An 8138-nucleotide genomic window follows, 5' to 3' on the forward strand; every position below is an offset into this window, starting at 1 on the left:
TTGGTAACCTGTTGAACAAGAGGAATGAGCGTTTTTTTTTTTTGTGTTAGTGATGCTGTTCTAATGCAAATCCAATTCAGGACAAATGCAGGAAGAGCTTTTTATTTTAGCTCAAAAAAATTGTAATCTAATCTGTGCATCTAAAACCCTCTTCAAAACAAAATATTGATGATATTGATATTGATGACATCCGGTTAATGATACAGTTTTCTTAGAACCCAGGTCAACTGATTGAGCATAGCCTGACCTTTTAGTAGCATGGACAGAATATTAAAAGTTAAAAATACAGAGCAATACAAACTCCAAATTGCTCGCCGCAGATTGACTAACATGATGAATGGCATTCTCCGGTGATTAGAAAAAGGACTTTATCACTGCTGGTATGTTGTTCTTTGTTTTGTTTTTTGACGGCGTGCTTCAGGTGAAATGCCTTCTTCTACTCTCCAGCTCTAATCATCCCTCACAGATAAAGTCCTGTCCGATCGGAAGTTGTTGAGAAATGAATGACCAAATGATGGACTTTGTGCCACTAAACTACAACGCAGGAACACTGCAAGGTGTACGATGTTAATGTGTTATCTGCTTTGATTGGACTTTTCATTTCACAAACTGTGCTGGACACTGCTTGTGGATTTTTGACGGTTGCGTCACGCCCGCCCCCCCCCCCCCCCCCCCTCTGTGTTAAACATTGAACACAAACTTTCTGCTGGAGATGCGTTTATCTGCGAAAGTCTAATTTATGGGTCATTACGCGTAACGTGGTTTTAGTCAACACTTTATTTTCGGGATTTCAAACTAAATTCTTTTTATAAATTGAGCCGCTCCTCCGCCTCAGCCCTAGCATACCTTATTAAAGCCATTCGGAAAAAAAAGACATTGGTTATGTAACGTGCTCTCTATGCTTTGTGCACTAGCTGCTTCAAGCCCGGGGCATTGTCATCCATCTTATTATGAAGCTCAAATATCTCCTGCCTCATATCATTACAACTCCTAATTATTTCTCCACATCGCTTGTATTATTTGAAAAGGTTGCCTCATGCCAAACCTCTTTCTCTTTGGAGGCTATTATGTAATTTTTCTATTAGCGCAGGAAAGGGGGACACTGAAGTACTGACCTGAAACACTCGTGCACAGTAATTAATTTTCCTTTCTGATTCTCTGCGCTTCCCATCACACTAATCAGCGTTTCATTCAGTGCTCTCAACACAACACAGGGCTTCAGAAGCTCCAAAAACTGCCTCAAAAGTCAGCCTTTGCAGCTCGTGGATTTTTGGCACATAAGACACAGTTATTAATGCACGTCCATCTGTCACTGCTATTGACCGGCATACTCCCTTGCTGACCAGATGCATGTCCAGGTGGCCTGGACAAACAAAAGCATATCAGAGACACTAACAAGCACAGTGTTTGGTTAGTTGTGGGATGAGAGGGGAGCGCAGAGATGACTGGCTCTCTCCGGCCAAAGATTAGCCAATGATAGAGCGGCCGTGCCCTCGCGCTGTTGGAAAAGGTTGGACCCCCCGATGGTGCCCCAGAATGCTTGTACAGTATTGCGTGTGGCTGTGATACTTCATTGTGTAAGCTTTTCCTCCCAGCAGAAACATGTTTGCTTTTGCTGGTATGAACACTTTGTACAGAGTCCTGGGCCGAGCACATTCAGTGATTTCCGAATTGTTTCGCTAATGACCATATCTGTCCTGTGTTGTTGGATTTTGAGTCACCCATGAAAAATCTCTGCAGTCTTTTTTTTTTTTTTTTTTTTTTTGTCTGCATGGACTCGATATCTTTTACGAAGTTGTGTGCGCCACAAAAGAGAGATTTATTGAAACCTGGTGGTAGTCAGAGATTCACTTTCTATGAAATTTCCTCAGTATTTTAAACTGAAAAATATTTAGATTATTCATTTTCTCTGCCAAACATTTTAAAGTTCACCAGGTTTGCCGCCAGCTCACGACCAAATCCATGAACCTGCCAGACCGACAGACAGACCCATTCGCACTTACAGAATAGAGAACAAGAACATGTAACAAATTCACCATGACTAATACCTCTGTGAGTAATCCACCATTCTGTCAATAATTACTCACACTGTCTCCGCTGTCATTGGTCCGAATGTGGCCCCGCTGTGCGCTACTTCAAAGCACAGTCCCGTGACTCCCGTCCTGAAAGACCAGGGCCGAGTTAGCGGTGGGTGCAGGAGAGGGAGAAAGGCAACGATTATATCGACAGGGGTCGTTCTTGTCGCCCCGGGTCACGGCCACAGACCCGGTCACCCCACTTTCATGTCTCCCTGCTCAGGGCCAGAAAACAAACATGGCTGTGAGCACCAGCTCTAGCTGCGTTACGCACTGACTGTGTTTTGACTCCAGAGTGCCCAGAAGGCGATGCAACTGTAGCAGGCTGGGACCCAGTCAACCCACTCCATCAACTGTAGTGTTAGGTTAAAGTTGAGCATCTGTATCTTATACTCGGATCAATCACATTGATCATATGTAGTCTCTTCTCTGCTCTTTTAGAGCACCTTAGAACAGTGTTCACACACACACACCAGATAATTGCAGAGTAACCTAAATTCCTTCAAATACACATACAGTATACGGTATTTCAGATTCATGTAGTAACTATACAGTAATCCTACAAATAGAGGGAAAGTAATAAAGACAAATGCCTCAGATGGAACAGTCTGTGACAGATTCTGTATGTATACATATAAACAACAGGGACATGTAAATGGGAAATAGAGTATTGGGTATGGATTATTTCTTCTTTCAAAGGGAGAGCAGTGACACATCTGCAGTGTGTGTGTGTGTGTGTGTGTGTGTGTGTGTGTAGGTGGGGGTGGGGTATGTGTGTGTGTGTGTGGGGGTTTGCAGGAACAGCACTAGAGGCCTGAGAGGGGAAGAAGAGAGCCCCAGTTACTGAGTAACCCAGCGGCGTAGTCCCACTCTCACCTTTCCCCTAATAGCCCTTCACCTTCCGAACCACGTGAAGTGGGCCTGTATGCTGACTCCCCATAGTGTGCGCTCAAACAGACAAACCACCAAAGCTTAGCCAGTGACAGAAACACGGCAGCACCCGCTCACAAGGGCATTAAGTGGACGTTTCTCTTGACAGCAGAACAAGTAGAATAGCAGCAGCATAAAGAATGTGTCATTTTACTGTCCCCTAACACAAAACACTTGGGAGCCATTGGGCCATGTGTGGTCAACTGTAGTGTTTGCTGTGGGATCAGTGTGAACTGTCTCTTTCGCTAAGTCCCGCCCTCATATGCAAAATCATAGCGTAGAATCTGCTGGCAAACCGACAACTGTCCGGTTCTGCTCCATAGACTCGTTAAAATCGTTTCAGAATTCCTACGTTTTGTAGATTTGGAGCTAGTCGTGGTTAAACGGTGTGTAATAGTGTTACTCATTCTGCCGAGAAGTTGAAAGGAGATTTGTTTCTATAGAAAAAAAAGAAGCTCTGGAGCTAACATCTGCAGAGCATATTAGCACATCATTAACAAGCTTTAGCACTTCTATGCTACGCTAGTTACTTTAGCTATACTGAGTGTATACACATGCTGCCTTTGGTTTTAAACGATTGTAACAGTGGCAAAGACCTTCCCAGCTTTACAGGAACTGTGTTCATTTCATTGTCTTCTGTCTCTATCGACAGGTGATGAGGTGGTTCACTCTCACACAGTGATCTGTAACATTCGCTTCCATTTTTATCTTTTGACTTGTTTTTTCCCCGCGGAATTTGTTTGATACCCTGGATATAACCTGCAAACGCATATTGTACACCCGTCTGTCTGCTTCTCTCTGAAGCGTTTTTCAAAAAAAATCTGATATATTTATGCAGGGAGTGCAGTTAGTGACAGTGTGGGCTCCATGGTAGCTCTGACAGCTTGGCGGAGTAGCATCGGGGGTCGGGGCTTAGCGAAAAGGTCAATTGGCTTTAGTCAACCTCATCAGCGGCCATTCGACAGAGCGCTCTGAACTGACGTTGGAGGCAGCTGGCCTTAGCATTTAGTGAAGTTTCTCTTGTGCTACGCCTTCACCAGCAAAGCAAAACTTCCGATGAGCTAGATTGATCTTTTTGTCACGCGGAATGACCAAGCGCCAGTTCGTTCAGGTTGGCTGGCAGTTTGCCAGCAGTGACCGAAATCACAAAACATTACAGCTGTGAATGTTAATCAGTCTGACAAAGCAGGATTATCTCTCCAGTGAACGCAATGCATTTTAATATTGTGTTTTCTAATTAGCTCGTCTAGAGTTTGAGAAAGGCTTACGCTGCTTTAAAGTAAGGCACAACTGAACTCTGTGGAGCATGAACTACAGTTGAATATGGCGGTATGGAGAAGTGTGTGGAAATGTGTGCCCCACTGTGTCAGCAGAAAGCCACTCCTTCCCATTGTAGCTGCTGAATGAGTAAGATGTCAATGGAAAGTATGAGTCACCAGACCTACAACTCACAACAATAATATTTAGCGGGAGCGGGGAACTCGGAGCAGTCTGCAGAAGGTAGATTGGTGATTAGTGGCTTTATACGCAGACTGGGAGTGGCTGCTGGCCTGACATCATTAATCCGCCCCAGCCCACACACTCTCCACGCCAGACTGGTAAGGGAGGTACCGGCTGAAAGACGGGCTGCTAATTCAGTCCAGGGTGAGGAGCAGAACCAGAGCGATCCAGATCAGCCACACTGAAGGTTTCGCCCGTTTCCCTCGTCAGAAGGGTGTGACTGGGACATTTTCTGGTAATGCCCTGTGTCACAGAGAGAAAAAAAAAAAGAATGTGCTTTCTCACATTACGGAGTTCATTCCTCCAAGTCACTACATACACACTATGTAGGTATTGAATGCGTAGAAAAATGTGGTATGTTAAAAAAAAAAAAAAAAAAACCAGAAATATATAAAAATGTAGTGACAGTATTAGTATATCTTTTGTTTTTAGGCAATTTGGCTTTTTTGTTGTCGCTGTTAATCGTCTATCAGATTAGTCCTGTACATGTTGTTTAGCAGTATGATGGGAATGAGGAGTCTGGAGCAGGATCTTCATCACGTGACTTTACTGAAAGCTCTAAAATGTGTGATTTGTCTTTTAACAACCTCCACATCAGTGGAACACTAAAGAGGAACTTTGAATTATGTTGATCTGACGGCTCCTGTGGACAACAGTGGTAGTGTCCCTTTTAAAATAAATGTTACTACAGCCAGGTTTGACCGTGCTGGTCCCTTCCCACCAGCAGGCCCAGCTATGCAGCCTGTGTCTTCAGCAGCGTGGTGTCGGTTGAACTTGGTGAAAACCTCACACGGAAACGCTAAAGACGCATACATCCAAACGCATTACTGACCAAGCAACAGAATTTCAACGAAGAACGTTGCAAACCGTGATCGAGATCATTATAGGATGTGAAGTTCTTTTAACATGTCAGCGTTGGTGAAAAACAGAGAAAAAGACGGACCTCACAAATTGTCAGTTTCTAATAGAACTCTCATGCATGACATGTCAGCTGTAGCACTGATTCAGCTGCTCTTCTCTTGTCACAAGAAAAGAACAGTAATCCACCAATCACTGCCAGAAATTCCTCCATAAATCAAAAATATCGTGACAACAAACAAGAAGCAAACATATGTCTTGTGAGCAAGTTGGAAAAGACACAAAAGTTGTTGTGTTATCAAAGCTGTGCTGCATTGTTGTTTTGGAAACATGGCAGAATTAGTATTTTCTTAGAGCGTTCATACTGTCGCTAACGCAGCCTCCGTGTGATATACACACTATGTATTTATGCTGTACACATTCAATTGAGTAATCATTCAAATTTACAAATCTGCCCGTGAATCACGACTGCATTGAGGTTGAATCTGGAGTCGGTGGTGTTGACTCAGAAAATGAATCATGGAACCTGCAGAGAGCCCAGATCATCTGAGCAGCTGTCCCAACAAGCCGGGGGCCGGGGCCAGATCGGGCCCTGTTTTCACTGAGGAGGGGTGAGAGGAGGAGGGGGGGGGGATCTGAAAACTTTCCACACACTGTGTTTTTAAACGTTCAGTTTCAGAATCGTGGAGGCAAATCAAATCCATGCAGAGAAAACAGCCGCTGGTATTTAACCCGAGTGCACAGTAGCAAAGAAGGGGTGTTATTATTGAATGACTGGCATGGTGGGTAAACGCTTCAGCCGTTTCCTCCCATTCATACGCCGAAAGGTCTTGACTTTCTCTTAAGTGAAATCTTGGCGCCGCCGTATGAAATGCTCCGGATTGATCAAGAAGTAGGAAGCTGCGTTTGACCTGAACTAGGAAATCACAGTAGGAAGTTAGATAATATTCAAGAATGGAGTATCAGGCTTTCACAAAACACTTTTCCACTTTATCTTGCGGTGTTATTTATTGTGATTTGTTTTTGCCCTTGGCTGGGTTCAACATCCATAAAGACATGCCAAACTATCAAAAAGATCTGCTTGTCTCACAATTCTTATTTTATTTGTTTAGCTTACCTGTTGCAAAGTCTACATGACCTCCTTGTTATACTTATTTTTTTAACTTTAACTTTACAAAAAAGCAGTATTTATGTGTGTGTGTGTGTGTGTGTGTGTGTGTGTGTGTGTGTGTGTGTGTGTGTGTGTGTGTGTGTGAGAAAAAAAAAAAAGTTGTTTTGAAGGTATAAATTATGGTTGTCGTGGAAACAGTGTGATTTTAGCTTGGCGCTCTCATGCGTGGGTGGGCCAACATGTGAGTCAGCGAAATAGACCACTCGGATTGCATCTGCTGTCACGATATGAGAGGGATCGTGAGCTCTATTTATTTTTTTATTCCCTGATGAGAGCGGCCATATGGTCAAGCCTTCTTTCTGCTGGTGCAATCCTCAAACTGGGTTGTCTGGTTCGTTTTTTGTTTTTTTTCTTCACAGATAGATGTCAAATGAATCAGGAGCAGCAATATGTCGGTTATGCAATATGATGGAACAATAGGTGCGCATTGCTGCCATACTAAAGCGTGTGCGTCGGCTGCTTCAGTGTACTCTAATAATTAAAATGCTCAATGAAAGAGGCTGAGCAGGTGGATCCCACTTAAGGCTTCTGATTTCACTGATTAAAGCCTCCCCCGTTGTGACGAGCAGACAGAGTTGAATGTGAGACTGGACTCAGCATAGCAGGGTACGACTCGACTGACCTTTGACCTGTCAGCACAGGTGAAATTGGTCACATTAACGATGGCCGAGTTCAACCGAGTGTCTCCTGTTCCAGTGAGCCGGCCGGTACAATACCAGGACCTCCGCTGACTGGAATGCAGCGATCGCTAATGTTATTAAATGCACCTGTGCTTTTCCTTCTATGACATGTCAAAATGTCTGCTGTGAAGAAGGTCTATCTTTTACACAATTAAACTGTATTTTTTTTTACAGTATTGACGAAGCATTTGATGTTGTTTTTGTTTAGATTCATGAGAAATGAATATGATATAACCCAATCTGCTTTTATTTCAAATTAAAAGTGCCATGTTTCATTGATTTATAATTGAGTTGTTAGCTCTCTTTTCAGGACAGTGAAAGTAGATAGAACACGGTGAAAGCTTTCTTTTTGGGAAATACGAGTGTTCGCTTTGTTGCTGAGAGTTGGATGAGAAGCTTGACACCACTGACCTATCTGATGCTGGATCCAGCTGCTTTTTAGCTTAGAGTTGCATGAAGACTGGAGATGAGGATCTCTGACCAAAGGTAACAAAATCCACCTGTCACCACCTCAAAAGCTCCCTAATTAACACATTGTTTCTAGTTTGTTTAAGCCAGACTCCAGCTCCTGAACGGAAAAAGTCGACTGTTATAAATCTTTTCATCTAACCCTTGACAAGAAGCGAATAACCGTATTTCCCAAAATCTCAAACTGTAAGTACAAACAAGATTTTTTTAAAAGCAACACACAAAAGCTGCAATTGAATAAAAGGGGGAAAAGATAATTGGATAAAAACCGACATGAATCCAGCAATCAGAAAATCGAATACAAGGGTAAAACCCTAGATAATCTAAATTTGTAAAAAAACAAAACAGGATTCATTTAACAATTTAAAATCAGCTATGGTGGTTGATTGTCACTTCCTGTTATTGTCTATTTGAAGACATTTTGCTCTTGATATACTCAGAGTCCGTCAAAAGAAA

The sequence above is a fragment of the Cebidichthys violaceus genome, unplaced genomic scaffold (assembly GCF_023349555.1).
Source record: "Cebidichthys violaceus isolate CVI_PGR_0920_01 unplaced genomic scaffold, fCebVio1.0.p SCAF_1, whole genome shotgun sequence".
NCBI classification, from domain to species: Eukaryota; Metazoa; Chordata; class Actinopteri; order Perciformes; family Stichaeidae; genus Cebidichthys; species Cebidichthys violaceus.